An 18,614-nucleotide genomic window follows, 5' to 3' on the forward strand; every position below is an offset into this window, starting at 1 on the left:
ACCTGAAAGATAATACAAAATATTAATAATAAAAGTATGTATTAATTAAATGTATATACATTAAATTAATCTTAACAAGTTAAATATCAGGACCAAATGGACGTGAATATTTTATTATAATTTATAATATATTGTGAATATGTAAATAAGGAACATTGGAACATTAGGAACAATATTCCATTGAATTTCTCGAAATAATAAATGTAATTTTCATTATTCATAAAAGTATTAAATACATTAAAATTAAAGAATACTAATAATACAATCAGAACAGAAATATTTCAGCCAATAGCTCATTGAAAAAGTATTTTTATTTGTATACGCATATCTTAATTATAATATATCCATCTAAAATTTTCCTTTAAATATCTGCGTTGCTGCAAAAATTCTCAGAGCGAGTTGGAAAATTGCTGGTGAATTGTGGTAGAACATGGAGCAGTACTCACGTACGGAAGTTTGAAAGTCGAGTTGCAGAAAACGTTTGCCGAGAAAAACTAATTTTCTAATGGCAGCATCAACCTTTTGCCAACTATAATAACTCTGTCCCCGTGAACTATCGCATGTAAACAACGAAAACATTAGCGACTTTCACACAACATATTTGGCTTCACATACGTACAAACTTTGGAAATTTCAAAGTTTAATTTTCAAGTAAAATAATTTGCATTTGTTAATACTTGATTGTAAATCTATTTTTTGATGTGAATGTATTGTCTATTTTTCATAATGAAATCCATTAAATTTATTGGTTTCGAAAATTTAGTGTTTATATTTGTATAATTAGTCGAATTACAACTAAATTGTAGATAGTTTAATTTCTTAGTTTTAAACATTTGATAAAGAATTTAGTAAATAATTAATGAATTTGAACGATAATTATTAATTTTATACTTTACTAATATTTAAATGCAAAGGATATTGAAAAAGTAATTAGACATAATAGGACAAACTATTACCTCGAAATTACATCATATTTAGTACAAAATTAGAATTGTTTTAAGAAATATCTATTGATCAAATACATATATTAATTGTTTGAGAATTATAACGTTCATATTGTCATATTGAATTAAAAGAGAAGATTCTTTGGCAATCTGGTAAAACCTTCAGACCGGCCTCAATCAGTTCAAGGACTTCAGTTGACCATCTTCGTGATGATCCGTTCCGGTTCAACCTCTTCAGCTTCCTTAACAGTATTTACGATATGAATTTATATCATCTAATGAGAGGTTTTCATAATGGTTATCCGATCACCTAATATCTTTAGCAGTTACCTTCATATCAATATACGAAATAAGAACTATCACTTCTCTTCTTTTCAGCAATTTGATTAGGGACAATTTTACTCATTTAATAATTGAAACCAATTATTATTGTATATAAACATAGATAATGAAGGTGCGCGGACATCTGATTAAATAATATGAAAATAAAACGTAGACATAACAATTAATTATTTACAATTCACTGCGATAAAAATCAATTAATAATTGCCATAATTTCATTCGTTACACTCGCGTCGAAACAATACTACTTTAATAATTGATTACTGCGTCATTCTATTGTTTTTACAAAACTTCCAGATTGATCTTTTATTTTATTGTAACATTAGCTTATTTCTACACTCTACGTTTTCAATTTTAATCAACAGTTTAATTAATAAAGAAACATTTATCTTTTCGTCTTAATTAATCTTTGTTGATAAAAAAGTAGAATATTATATATCAATTTCATATAATAAATAAGAAACAACAAGCACTCATATTTTTTAAATTTATGTTTTATGTTTGCACAAAAAAACCTTGTAATATTTCATTTTAGTGATACTTTTAATTTTTGAGAATATACAATGGAACCTTGCTTAACGAGTTTAATCCGTTCCAAAAATTTCCGGATTTTTACTGGTATAGTGAAACATATTCAAAAATACACATAATATGTGTACACAAGTTTTAAAAATGATGTAGCAGGCGCGAAATACGAGACTTCTCTTCTCATTGTCACTCGTTATGCGAAACGTCCCTCATTAAGCGAGTCATTTATGTTACAATTGCTCGTTAAGCGAAATGCTCGTTATGCGAGGTGCTCGTTAAGCGAGGTTCCACTGTATTTATTTGGCTCAATTGAAATTGACTGATCGAAGCCGCACTATGTTATATATGAATATTTTTGGAAATGTTTAAATACATAATTGCAATAATGCAATAAAAGTAATATTTATTCGTAGTTTTAAATGTGGGCATATTATTTCTCATGTACACATTTATTATAATTATCTTTCCATGTAAATACGTATAAGAATACAATTGAATAACTATTTTTACACTTTTAATTGTCTGTATTAGTATTAATGAATATACGAGATGTATTGTAATTGCTACACGAATAGGTCTATTTCTAAGCATTCATTACAGAAAGAGGAAGTCCTTTGTGTAAATAGCATAATTAAAAATTGAATTAAAATTGAAGAATTCCATTCCAGTTTTGTTGGCCGAAAGAATCGATTGCATAATACACGTACATGTACATGTAATGTAATGTAATGAAAGGCTAAAAAAGTCAAGTCATTAGCGTGCCATTTGCCATACCACAATGAACGCTAATCTACTTTTGATGAGAAAAGTCCCAAACTTTAATATTGACGATTGGTACAAAAAAAAACAGTACATTACAAGGAAAGACTAGGATTTTCGCATATAAGATTATATGTATGCTATTGCAGTTTTTAACTTAAAATTTACTTTGATGGAACGATAAGTCGTTGGAGTTGGCGGAAAATTCCGCGGATCGTTCGGAGTTAATGCCTTTTTGGGCGGTATGCATACATACATAACTGAACGTTATAAACGTTCGTATCCTAGACGACCGATGGCTACAAACAATCCTCTCACCTTCTCATTGATTGTAGCGGCGACGGCGGCGTTGGCGGAAAAACTGGATTCAACCGGAAAATAATCGATGCAACCCGGCAACCGACAAACAACGCAAACCGGGACGGGGGAAAATCAATTTATGAACTTATATTAAGTGAGAATGTTTATACCGAACACCTCGGCTAATCGCCCCCTCACATTGTGCACCCACTGCCGCCTCAACTTGGGGATGTTTGTTGCGGTCGACCGTTTTCCTATGGAAACGCCGCCGCCGCCCCCCTTTTACTAACCGATTTTTCCATTTAATCTTCTACAAATGGGCACTAGTTAACCGCCTTTGAAAATTCTATTAAGCGCACACTGATTTTGTATTTTCTTAAATAATATATTTCAGGAATAATAATGAAATCAATTACTTTAAATATATATTTTAGGTGGGGTGATTAAATGTAAAGTAATACTAAATTGTTAACTGAAATCCTTCAAGGTTACAATATTTTGAGTCTATCACTAATTTTATGTTTATATCTTTATATACATGATTCACTAATTGATTTACTGTAGCACAGTTTAACAATTTTAAGACAAACTAAAGTCTATTTGATTAATATAAGTTCTAAATAAATAGTACACAAAAGGCGGAAAGTCAATAAACAACTAATTAATACATTTTATTATTATTATTATTAGTAATTAATTACCTGTATTATGCGAAGCATTGCTGTATTTACTATATACTTATTGAAGTTCTTTAATAAATATTTGGAGCAAAGTAATTAAATGTAAAACCGATATCAACACATGTACAACTAGATAATAGTACGCAATGATGTTTGTATCGAAACTCGTGATGTGTTTTGTTAAGTTAAAGTAACTTACGTTATTTATTTAAGTATGATATTACTTGTTGATACTCAATAACATATTTATTTCTTCACATTCTTGTATTAAATCACGGTTTACCAAACTTTTCGGATCACTTCGTAAATCCTTAAATTTTAATGGAACACCTTGTGATAAAAAGATGACAAAAAACATTCATTATTTATTTAGTAATTATTTTATTTAGCGCGTTTCTAGAAAATTGCTTAATGAAGAAACATGAACATATCTATATAGATCACTTTAACATATAAAATTGACCTCGCATAAAGTTCATAATCGTTCTTTTTGCAAGCATTTATTTGTTTGTATTGTCCTTTAATGTCTTACAAGTTCATTAATAAACATTATATTAGTAATTGTTAAGCACTAGTGCAATCGATGAAAATTAACAAAAAAATATGATTTTAAAGACAAAATATTCAGAATAAAGTACAAATTTATGTAGTTCGTAAAATTTCGATATTTAAATAAAAATAATTTATTTATATTTATATTATGTTCACATTTAATATTTTTTTTTTTAAATTTATATTTTTAATATTAAATGAGAAAGTTCAACAAAAAATATGATTTTAAAGAGAAAAAATCCACAATAATATAGAAATTTATGTACGATTATTGGTTCGTAAAATTTCGTGAATTAAAATTATTAAAGTTTCATTTTCTTTAATACGTGAATTAAATTTAATAATTTAAATAAAAATTATTTATTTATATTTATAATATTAAATGAGAAACTTGAACAAAAAACAGAAGCATACAAAATGACTTTTTACGTGTTTTAATGTGATTTTGAAGTCAAGGATTTGTTACAAATAAATCCAATTCGTGTAATTAAAAAAAATCAGCGTAAATGTAAACATTATTGGAGTATAATTGAGCCAAGGTTTCATCAGATCAGGTTGCAAAAACACAAACATGCATGCATAAAAATAACGAGACCAGAGAGAAGAACAAATGAATGCAACCTTGTCCGACTGGATTATTAACTCTTGTAATATTATTATTTATTTTTCGATGTTGCACCGAAAGGCCAATCACTTCGGGGGCAAGGTGATTTTACCTTCCAAAGTACACTGCTACAACTCACCTCTAATTGGACGCCGAACAATTCACGTGATTTGTCCGGTTTCTTGCGCAACTGGACTTCCGGATGTTGAATGGGATCCAGGTTCGGCACCACATTTTCTATCGGACTCATCTGCAACAACAAAAAAAAACAAACGGTATTACATAATCGTTAACACAAGAAACCGGTATACTGCGTTCGTGTGTATGTACCGCGGGGAAGTTGTCTAATTAATAAAATCCACAATTAATTAATTTTAGAGCCTCATTCATATTCATGTAACGAGTTGGAAATGTATTATAAAGTACATTGTTAACACCCGAATGCTGTTGAAAAATCACATGAACCGTGAAACAATTCAATTCATTGTGATTATATAATCTGAGACGTTAATTATTATGACATAATAACTATTTTTGAATATTAATTTGCATCTTTTTATAAAGTAAATAGTCTCTGCATTTTGTTTTTTTGATTTTACATACATTGATGGATAACTGAATAATTTAGCATAGCATACATTAATAATGCACTTTTCAGAATATTATGGAAATGTAATATTAATTTATTATGATTACAAATTAAATAATATAGAATTAATGAAAGGCCAAAATTACTTATAGCTTTTTACCTTACATCTTAAATTAAAAGACTTAGTGTTCGAAGTGCGAAACACACAAGCGCTGTAATAAAAATGCTCTTAAAATATTTCAAAAATGGGTGTTAGATTAGGTATATCTTTTAAATAATGATGATACAGTACAGTTGGTATTGCCCTTTGTTGCATACAGTTGGTAATAAGAAGCTAACGTCATATGACAAAATACAAGAGTCAAATTGACTTTGATGAAAGTTATTATAGCAAAAACAAAATTATAAACACGTACAAATTAGCATTAACATTTGAAGTTATTTCTGTATAATTATAGATATAGTGTATGTTACATTGATAAATATATTTCTGAAAATTTTCTATATTGATAACATAAACATATCTTGAATATTTGTATTTTAGTTAAAAATGTTATATTGTATTGATCTGTTATTTTTACTTCATCGTAGCTGTTCAACGCAACAAACATGTTCTATTTAATATGTAGGTTAGAGTATTTTATCAATTGTTTTTAGCGTTGAATAAGAAATACAAGTTATTTTCTATGGATGAATGCGTTTTAAGTATGAAAAAACCGAATGACCACAAAAACCAATAATATCCGAGAAATTATTGTGTAGCATTCCTGAGTTGCAAAAACAATACTTTATTAATCTAACTTGGACTTCAATGAATAGTAAAATTTAATTACATAAAATGAATAAATATGTTAATTAATGTTTATATTGATTATAAAACTTATCTAATAAATTTAAATGTGAGAAAAAACAGTATTATTTAACACTTTCTAGTTCTAATAACCTTATGCATGTTATTTTTAAGAAGATTTTCTTAGTAAAGCCCATTAGTTGTGCGAGGATATTTTTAAATTAGTGTCTAGTTTCAAGATTTGTTCTTGAATATTTCGGATATACAATAAAATATATTTATTTAATTCTAAAGGAACTTCGCAAAGAAATGTTATTAATTTTATCCAAGGGTTTGGAATTTTCCCATTTATGTAAGTATATCACATGATTGTTATTTCTTCATATAATTATGTGAGTTATGGATGATTTATGTGAATGTCTGTGATGTTAAGGTAAGTTACTGTATCACATGAATTGGTCACCCATTATATGTTGGTTAACTTTTGACAGCAGTTTGATTATTAATAATATGCGTTCCATTTTGCCAGGTGTATATATTGCAGATGTCTAACAATCTAATTATAAACTTGTGCACTTAAAATAGTCATTATAGTGAGTAATTACTAGGCAAATATTATTCTCAGGATAGGAAATAATTAATCATTAATAGTAAATACAAGGATATTGATAAAAATGCTAACAACTTTAGTTTCTATTGATTTATGAACTGTTGTTTAAGTGCTGGAAATAAAGTGGAAAGAGTCTCGAGGAAAGTAAGGAAATAAAAATGTTTAAAAATGATAGTGGATTTTAATTGATTGCATATTTTCTATTAGAAAGCTCATTCTTTATACTATTTTGGTTTTCACTTTGCGCGAAATTGATGCAAATTTCCATTTGGATTCGTGGCGTTGGAAAGCGGACAACAAACAACCGACGACAAAAGAAAAGCGAGAGACGCATTTCGTCGGCATTGATGGATGGATGGCTGTGTCTATAAAATGGAATGGAATAGGACTTGTGGATATTGGTCGAGTGCATGTAAAACGCGCGTATTATGTATTGACTTTTTCTAATGAATTATGCAGCCGGTTTTAATGGGTTCTGGCTAAAGCTGCTCATTTAGTTGAACAGTGTGTCTATCGATTCATTATTAATATATATTGCGTTTGAAAAATGCATGGTGTATGGAGCATGATGGAACGAGTAAAGAGAGGAGGTATTTCGATGGGATCGAGGAAAATGCATTTCTTCTCTTTCCTCGGCTTGATTGGCCGTGAAAACAAATGGTTATGAGCCTATCCAACCGGAACGGCGCTGTGCACAACTCGATTTATTACCATTACGCATATCGTGTATTTTACACGGGATTATTATGATTCCGGTTGTTCCGATGGTGCTGAACCGTTTTCGCGGAAAACGGTACTTCTTGCTCCATTCGACGGCAAAAAGCAAACACAGAAACAAACGCGTGCACAGAGCTCAACTCACTCTGGATTATGCAATCATGAATAACAATTGCCTCACGTAAACAATATCCGTGTTATGCGAGGCGGATTGACTCGGAGCGACGGACGAAGGGAAATAAGTCAAGTGTAATAAGGAAGTGAATCACGATCGAAACTGAAACCTATTTGATTCAGCAAGATTTGAATTCTTTTCTAAAGATGAATTTGCAATTTCTATTATTTCTCTTATTAAATAATTTATTAAAATCTTTTTGAAGTACAGTTGACTCTCGAACTTCAAATAAAATTTGTTTCAAGAGATAGTCTAAATTTCAACTTCTTTCACTTTCGAGTTAATTTTCCTTTATTTTGGGTAATCAGTTCCATGAATATAGCGATAAAGCAGACACAATAAAACTAGACTGTATAAAGAAAACAATAATACGATGGAAATAAAAAAAAATATATATTGTTTAATTAGTATTTAGTTTATGAACTGCCTATTGAAAACAATCGTAAGAATAAAAAAATAATGAATATTATATTACATACATACAATATATTATATAATAATCAATCAATGATAATAGTAGAAAGGTTAATATTACTCACTGAATGGTAAATTAACCTTCCTTCATCTCTTATGGAATTTACCAGTTTAGAATTACACATCAATAAAATTACCGCTATTTGATTGTTCCATTCTTAATTATTTTAATACAAAATAAAGTAATTACATTTTTATTACAGAAAATAAAGGAATGTTACATAATGTCAAATAATATTCATTGATATACTATTATATATTGTAATAATAACTTTATTATTATATAAAAAGTAAATAGAAATGAAATAAATACATATTGATAATTCCAATTATAAAAAAATACTATAAAATGCAGAAATTAAAGAGAATATACATTAAGTATACATGATCGCTTTTACCAATATGCCGGACATTTTGAAACTTTAAAAACACATCAAAATAAAGTACAGACTAAAAATTTAAATTGTTTTTAAATTTTCAATAACCAATCCAGACTGATAAAAAGCAAAGTATTACATAAATAATACTTACCTTAAAATGTGTAAGATTCTTATGGATAATAATACGAACAAATAAGTAATTATATACGCTCATACATAGAGACATACAAAGTTTCGTTTTATAGAACTTAATTAAGTAGATGCATCAAAAAAATATTCGATACAAGGTGACAAAATTATTTGAATAACAGGAAATGAGCTATGATTCAAAAAGTTTGACGCATCGTGTAAAAAAAACATTGTATTATAAGTAACAAACTCATTACTAAAAAGTGCTGCCAACAATTGATTACGTAATAAACTATTACACTAATTATGATGAAATACGTATTCATTAATATTTTTAGGTAATTCACCAGAAAACAATACTTGCAACATAACAATTGTAGTTTACTAGGACAATTGTTTTTTTTATAAAATGAGTATAAACTGTAAGGTGATATTGACTAATAATAATAGTAGTAATAATAAATCTACAATAAAATTAATTCAAGTAAATTAAAAAAAAATGCGGGAATACTATGGTCTACAGCTTAAATGGGCCAATATATATTGTATATAAAATATAATTAATAAATTAAATAACACTTAATTAATATAAATAATTTCTTTATTTATTTCAATTTTTGTATACATAAATATAATACCTAAACACAGGAAAAGAACAATTTTATGATTAAATATGTTATTGTTTCTTGAAGAATTCGCGTCTGGACGCGAGATATGGCATTAAAAGAATCACGATGCTAAATCTGTCTGTGAATTCTTCCAGTGCCAAGCCTCGAATACAGCCAATTCTTCCTCACCCACGTCTATCTCTATACAATGTATAAGTTATCTTCCTAGAAAATTAAAACAAACAAAAATAGCGATACCTACACACAACATTATTTTACATTAACAATATGAGAAGAACTATAATATAATAACATGAACAAGCATGTTTCACAATTGAAAAAAAATAACACAAATAATACTATCTGTTAATTTTTATAAGAAAATGTTAAATATTTGTACTAATTTAAAAACTTAAAAAAAAATACGTAATAATATCAATTTTATTTAAAACAATAAATAAATTATGTTGTTTGATTAATATTGTAATTAATTTATGAATCTATCAAAATTCAGAATACCAAATTATTAGACTATATAAATAATAATTATTAAATTTAAAAAAAATATATAGTAGAAATAATATTGACAATGCAATATTATGATCCTTTTTGATTATATTCCAAGTTTTTATAAATGGTGAAATCGAAGTTACAAAAACGTATATATATTTACTATTTCATAAATTTATTTCCACAATAACGATAAACTTTATTGAGTTTACGCGTTCCGCTTAATTTGTAAATAGTGATTGGATTATATAAAGTAATATTCTGAATGAAAGTAATATACAAATGAACGTTCATTCCAGAAATAGTAAACTTTTGTTTATAAATAAACTAAGTTTGAAATAATCTGGTATTAAGTGAAGTTTGGTAGAATCTAAAATTACTTAACTGTTTCTTAGTACTATTGGGAATCATCGATGAATAAAGAATGAATGAACTACGTTGTTTGCTCGCGAATGTCAATGAAATATTGATGATGGAAAGAATCCAATCCGAATGAAAATGATCATGCAATTAGATGTTGAATAAGTTAGAAGTCACAGCGCACTTTTGAAACTGTAAGCCGATGGTGAAGGTAAACGTCGTAAAGTTTTTCACTATCGAAGACGATGGATGATGGTTGTTTGAGGGTTCTGGCCCGTTTGACGCACTGGATGTGACTATTACAAATCGCCGAAAAAAATAGAGACCATGACCAGGGGGGGGGGATTCCGTGATTATATGGAAAATATATGTAATGGCGCGCGTTGCTATCACAGAATTGTGTCAGGGCGTCGCGGCGCATGTCTCCGGCGTCGCAGGCCCCTCGCGCTTCGGGGTACCACCACCGCTGGGGGCCGGCCCCCTTTCGTGCTTCCTGCTAATCTGCGGCAACAATCAAAATGCGGATAAAGAACGAACATGCACCACCGCCAACCGGGAAAGGGTGGATTTTCGACGTTGACGTCAGAAGCAGGGGGTTTGGTTGGTTGGTCACGACATCGGAAATCTCGGCTCCGGATGGTACCGGGTCGCAGAGCGAATTGGTGCAATGGTACAAAGCACCTTAATGGGACCGGCGATATCCGAACTTCATTATAGTTATTTTTAACGGTGACCCATATACTCTTTAATTTATACCTAGAATCAGATTTGATTATGGTTGGGATGGTGGCGAGGTGGCGTATTGCGTGGTCTAGCGTCTTTGGCGGCGGCGCCGGGCGCTCAATAATTTTCCATACGTGTATGAAATATGGAAAAGTGTAACTACAAACAGAAATGAGGAGACAATCAATATCAAGCCTGACGATAATAACCTTTCGAATTGATTTTACCACCATCTAGAAACAATGCTATTTTCTTTCCACAAAGAATCATATTTTAAAAACTTTTCCCTCTTATTAATTTACCATTCTCTAAAACCAAAAACATTATAGATTACTTTATATCTTAGTTGTTTAAGTATAAAACCTTTTTAATATTAGATGTAATCTAAGTTACTTTAAGTTCTGAATATTACTGAATGTAATTTAGTACTATTCGTAGTTGTTTCATCTGCATTTTTAATAAGTTTACGCAAACAGAACATTAACCAAGTTTAAGTATATTGTTTGAATGTATTATCAATGTATGTAACAAACCTTAATAGCTACTTAGCCTACTACAAAATAATATTATTTTTGAAAGTTCTGATTAAGTTTTATAAGTTGATTAACAACAAATATTAAATAACGTATTTTATTACATTTATCAAATAAAATGCCGAGTTTTAAAGTTTTATCTGTATTTTTTCTTCTTCTTAATCATTATAACTTTATTGATATAGTGTAAATTAAATGAATGTATAGTTATAGAATGCATACATAGTCTTGACGCTTTTATGTATCTAATTTGTAATACAATTATGAACAATATAAAATATCTATAAATCAAAGCTTTATGAAAGTGAATAAATAAATATATTTGGATCGTAGTATATAATATTATTCTTTTATAAAGTTTCATATAATCAATTAAACTAATAATGTATATATATAAAAACAAGTTTAATGCTTTGATTAACTAATCATGTGATAATTTTAACGTTCACGTTTGTTTAATTAATCGTGAAAAAATCCTTATCGCATAACATTTATGTAATTATTTATTAGTTTAATGTGGTTGTTAATTTACAAAAAATAATAATTGCAATTGATTGTTAATTATATTCTGCTTACATACATTTTTTTATAAAATTATATTAGATATCGGTATTCATTTACGATTATAAAACACTAAAAGTGATAGCGAAGTAATCATATATTAATTTTAATGTCGTAGTTAATTTTAATTTGAAAAGAAAATTAAACAATGCAACAAAATTAATTATTATGTATGGCTGTGTTGCATAATAATAAGTCTCGTTGGTGAAGCATTTTAATACTTTGCATATAAATATTTCACATTTGTTAGCATTGAAATTATTCGTTAGAAAATACAAATTTTGTATATGTATTAAACGGAGATGTAACTTCTAATATACAAAATATATGTCTGCATATCGATTTGCCTTGATTATTACTTTGATTGTATTTTGAAGAACTTGTTGTTTCTAATTTTTTTTAAGCAATTAATTAAATTTAAATTAGAAAATTAAACTTATTTTATTTGATATATTAATTGTATATTATAATTGTTTATAAAATATGTGACTCATAATATTGAAAGTAATTAAAAATGCAGCACAAATTTATCACAACAATTAGTTGACCCTATTTTCACTTACTGCTAAGCGGAACAATAATATAATTTTAATAAAATAGCAATTATTACAAATAAATAAAATAATTATTTATGTAAGTATTGTAGAATAAGTCTTTATTATTCATATTTCCAAGCTGTGATTTGATTTTTCTAGTTTCAATTGAATCAATCTTTGAATTGTATAGTTTTCATTTGCTTCCAAATTGATGTAATCATAATGTATCATAATAAACATTATTATTATCAGTAATTATGTTTAGTTGTCATTAATTTAATCTAATCAATCAATACTTTGTGTACATTGTTTCTCTTTCTAAATTCTTATTATTTGTTATACAAATGGCGGCTAAAAAACAGTCATTTAATTTTCAAAATTTCAACTGAAACAACAATATTATAATTTAAAAGGTTATTGTACTGTTGTTTACTTATGTTGCCACCATTTCCTCGACGTCGGCTTTCGTGCGCGCTCCTTATTACGATTCTTTTTTTTGCCTCCCCGTGTTATTATTTTTTCGGGGTAGTGGCCTCCCCTCAACGTGAAATTTAATTTGCTAAGTGAAGTCTGTGGGAAGCGCACGGAAAGCAAACAATTAAAGTCTAGATCATCGTCGTCATCATAATCATCGTGGCTTACTCATCGCCGAATGTGCGCCTCCATTAGAGGCGGCCTCGCATTAAAAACAATTACCGAACCGACAAAAACAAACAACAAAACGTATACGAACAAATAAATAAATGAATAAAATAATGACATTGGGCGTCACGAATGCATAGATAAGGATGGAACGAAACTATTAACAATAACAACGAATGTTACCTGCTGATTACATTTTTTTGTCTTGTTAATTACAAAGAGGATTGAGCTCAATCTGAATCTACAAAAAGAATGCAAGGATTAGTTTTATTTGCTTTTGTTAGCTTCCTGCTGGTGTTTCGTGTTTTCGCACTCGCTAACTTTGATTTGGAGAAAGCGCTTCTGGCCAATGGTCAACATCTTCGGTTTGTTTGTATGCGTGGGTTGGTACAAAGTGGAGAGAGCTGCTGCTGCTGCTGGTTCGGTGTGGAAGCACTGAATTTCACTGGAAAACTGTTTTTCGGTGCGCTGGGTCTCGCGATGGTAACTTTTCGTGTGGCACACATGCACGCAGCTAGGTATAGGTGTACCTATGTACATGCACTAACACACACACATATTCGTATTCAAATGGAAACACAACAATGCACATGACAACGGTGACGCCGGCGCATTTCCACTGCCCCCCAAGGCTTTCGTCCGTTTGGCCGCCGATCAAACCGGAAATGGCCGTCATGCAACAGTGCCGTTTTACGTCCCCAACCATAATAACGCACACACATTGCCACAGAAGTAATACAATTTATACCACGAAAATAAAAACTATATTTGATAAATACAACCGTAGTCGTATCTGTCCCAATGATATTTGGATGTCACACCTTCATAATCATACCTATAGCATTTCGCTTTAATGAATTTGAAACAGTCATTGGTCATTCATTCTGTTATCACTTTGAATACTCAAAATCACAACCAAATTATGAACATATATATAGTTTTTTTTTCTTCAATATTTGCTTTATATCTCATAATATTTCAATTAATCACATCAATTAAGATATTAGTATCAATTTTTAAAATGTTAAATTAAGTACTTATAAAGAGTACAGTGAATTAGAGCTTTATAAATTAAAGTTTTTAAATAACTGGATTAGGATTTCATACTGTCCAATAGTGCCGGATTGGAGCGATTGCGCCAAATCGTGTCCCACGCTTGAAGTGGCCCCGCAGCACATCAAAATCTATATATTTAAAAATAGTACATGTTACAAAAATAAATAGGTATATTAATTTTAAAAACATATCAACAATTTTTTTTTGTGTGAAGTTTTATAATATGGAAAAAGAAGATCTAATTTAATGATAAATCTATTGATATAGTCAAGGAAGCAGACTTATGTTAGTCGGAGAAATAGAAGCTCTAACATCTATTCTTTCATCAAAATATTTCCAACATCCATGTTTCAATTTTTATCTGAAAATGACAGAGAGAATATATTTAACAATTCCAGTGAGCGCTGCTTCTGGAGAGAGGTCATTTTCTAGATAAAAGAACTATCAAAGATCGACAATGACTTTGGATAGTGATTATGTCGATTGAGAGTCAATAATGTTGAATGTTGATACTATTTTAGAAGATTTTTCACAACAAAAACTTCGGAACAACTAAAACATCTTTATAAAGGTTTGTATTCAATAAAATTCTATACATTGTTTTTATATTTGGTACAGATTTTTTAATGTAGACATTTGTCTACCTTATGGATCATGACTTTTGATAAAACCTAAAACCTAAATTTTCAGACTTAAGTAGATAAAGTGTTAGAAAGTTACATCTATTAGAGTTGTTGTAATTGTTATAAGGATATGATTTCGGGACTTAAATAAATATTCCAGGTTCAGCAGAAATGTCTTCAATTACTATTTGTATTTTATGGTATTATAATATTATGTACATTAGGCTCCTCCACGATGATCAATGATGTGGAGTGGTTGAAATTCATTGGCCGAGAAGCTAAAGACTTCCAAAAGCTCGTTCATGATAAGACGATTCCAATAAGGACTAATAAGAATCAAACAAACAGGTGATTTTATTTAATTATAATTTTAATAGCGTGTCCTATAAATGAAAAAGGTAAGGCAAGTAATTGTTTATTGGCCAAATGATAAATATAATCAACTGCAAGCCTTAAATCATGAAATTGCTGCGTTGGAACATTTCATATTTGTATTAATTTACATTTAAGTATATATTAACTGACAATGTCGCACGGGTAACGCGTTCCGAGAAATCGCTGAAGTTCAGTGCACCTAAACTACTTATTTCTGATCGTAAAGAAAATAATGTGTAGCATCTTGCGTACGAAATGTTCCTACCTTTTGGATATGCTCTAAATATGGTTGATTATAATCTTGCTAACCATAAGATACAACTAACACGCTACTATTCGCTTCTATCCACTGACCTTATTGCTCAGTAAATCCTAGAATTTAGTGATATTTCTACACACATGAAATATTATTATATTTCTTCCGTATCAGAATAATAGTTTCGAATGCAAGCAAATATACATAAGTTACTATAATTTATTAAAACTCTTCATATTATTTATACTATAAGTAAGTTATTAAGCTTTTCATTTTTCTTTAAAAGAATCTTAAATTTAAGAATATATTTCCTATTTCAATGTAACAAAATTACTAATAAGAAATGTAATGAAGCTCTTCTTTCCTGCAAAATTTACTACTTTATAGATTTGCTTTTATTTAGGTTAATGGATTTTTTGTACATTGAATTAACATCATTAATTTTTAGAAAGAAACATTTTTGAAGTTGTTCTAAACAGAAAACTAAAAAAAAACATATTTATTGAAGGGTTGATTTCTGCAGGTGATACACAAAAAAAAAGTGTAACGGATTCGTGGTTTGCTCATAACACACTTCTCCATTTATTCACTCAATATGCGTTCGACGAAATGATATATGAAATTGGGGTGAGAAAGGGCGCACGATAAGGGCCCTACTCGTTCATGGGCCTAATCATCGCGGGCTCATTTATCACACGATGATATGATGATAAAAGCAACCCCGCGGGTAGATCGATCCTGCGACCTTCAGTATGCATTATCTTTGCTATTTATAAAATACGTGAACGTAACGAAAACGAAAAGAGAATGAAGATGAAAATACAACGGTAGGATCAAATCGATATTTTCGTAAATCCAATGCCAAGAAATAAAAAGTCACGAAAGTCCCGTTAATTACAAATGATTGCAGATGTCATAAAACCATCACAATTTCAACTTTATTAATCAACAGTATGCGTGATAAATCTATGACGTACCAACTTATGTTGTAGTTGCATATTATGCTGCAATGCGTTAATAGAAGTTAGTATAGACGTGATAGACGTTCATGTCTCCTGTTATGCATAGTATGAATGCAGGCATATTTTTATTATTTTTTTAATGTAATATAATTTCTATTTATAAAATGAAACCAACGTTTCCTAAATCACCTGTACTGTAATACTAGTAATACTAATCAAGCGCATGGGTGCTAAAGGCGCCAGTAATAGGTAATAATATTGTTTTTTTTATGGTGGAAAGCACAAGATTTACTTGCTGCGTGTAAATTAAATATGTTTGTATATTTTGTTATATATATCAGCAAAATATTGTTAACCCTTATTTGATTAAGGGCTTATTATCAAAAACATTTTAGAAACATTTGATATAAAGGATAATCAATGTGTTATATTGTCTACATTAAATAGATATATTTGTATGACAATATATGTTAATTCATTTAATTATTTGTTTTTCATAAAAAATAAGTCAGAAGGATACCAAAGTAGTTGAGTAATGCCACCATTATGTTGATACGAGGATGATAATAGTTATTTACAGTAATAAAATAAACATAAAATTATTTATGTTAACAAAAAACTATTTTTTTCAAAGTATATATGTTTAAGAGCATTTCTTCTTATTACACCTCACTATAATTATTGAATTAATCATTGAAAATAAATCTTTCAAAACTCGAATACGAATACTTCTAATTTTTATATTTATGCATAAACTAAATTTAGTTTTTAAGTATTATAAATCTGTTGTGTTTATATAATATAGAAACTTCATTGTACTTTTATTTCCATCTTTCGCTTTATAAATACATGTATGTCCCGACCTACGAACAAAATTCTAAAAGGTCTAACTTGTTACAAGAAGTTTTTTTTATGTCATATAATTGTATTCACAATCTGTTCATCAATGTGACATTGAGTAAATTTAAGATCGCAGTTGACATTAAATTTATAATCTTTCCCGGTAGATAGTTACTATTATGATGATTTGGTTTTAATTTTTTGGTTGGCTGCCGTCTTGTAGGATAACTTCAGTAGTTTATTGATGCTCTGCGATTCTACTATTTCCTGAAGGTCCATATGCTGAACCTCATTCATTTGACTGTCCATCTGTGATGAACGATGGCCCTATTGCTGCAAGCACCAACAGGGCTCACATTTGAACCGGCGCCCACTAAATCGTGGGTGGAGCGACTTAACCATTCGGCTATTAGTCGCCCACAAGAAGATATATAGTGATAAAACAAATTCACTATTCAAATAAAAATTGATAATTTCCAAAGTTTCGTTGCATTTGTTACTTTTGTCGTTTTTAATTAAATAATTGTGATGTCTACATTGAAAAGTATTATGTAAGTAAGTTTGTTTATTTTAATCCATTTTTTCAAATTTATGCAGTCAGTAGTACGGAATTTAACATATATAAAAGTAAAAATCATGATAAAGTATGGTAAGATAAGTATATTTTCAAATTTTGGAACAAAACTAGTTTGTAAGTCGGGGGATTGTTTACATTATTTAATTCAGTTTAAGTTCATTCAACAACTATTAAAGAGAAGTATATAAATATTTAATATTTTCTTTTTATGAGAAAAATCTCGATTATCTACCGAGATCGGTCAATTTGATCGGTTGAAAAACTTTTAAAATTATAAAAAAATCTATTGCATTTTTTATCATTTGATGCTATAACTGCTATTTTGAAAAACAAACGAATTCCAATAATGTCAAAGAAGTCAAAATCAGAGTTATTAGAAAAATAAACATCAAAAGTGTTCCTAAGACGATAAATATGTACATATATACATAGGAACAGTTACCTGATACAAAATAATACATTTTCATTCACAACTATATAATATCTGTTCGTAATATTGTATAGTACATTTGTATTTCATTTAAATTGTAACGTTTACAGTTAAATAATTAATGTTATTTGGATATTAAGATGTAGAAAATTTGAAGTTTTTAAAAGATGGAAAATTAGTTCAGAGTGTAAATTAATTAATTTGAGAAGACGAAGTATAAATTAATTCAGAATAAATTCTTCCATTTATTACCATTCTTTATATTAATTAATTCCTTCTGTACTTATAACGCATATAAAAGAAATATTTTATGGGCAGTATTCACACACATATTTAGTTCGTTATGCAACTGCTGTTGCCGATTGGACATGCGGGATGCCTTTATTCAATTATTTTTACCATTTTACGGCAGATGCCATTATAAAACATGTTTAAATTTGCATAATAAT

This window comes from Nicrophorus vespilloides, unplaced genomic scaffold (genome assembly GCF_001412225.1).
Source record: "Nicrophorus vespilloides isolate i.1.1-1 unplaced genomic scaffold, Nicve_v1.0, whole genome shotgun sequence".
Lineage (NCBI taxonomy): Eukaryota > Metazoa > Arthropoda > Insecta > Coleoptera > Silphidae > Nicrophorus > Nicrophorus vespilloides.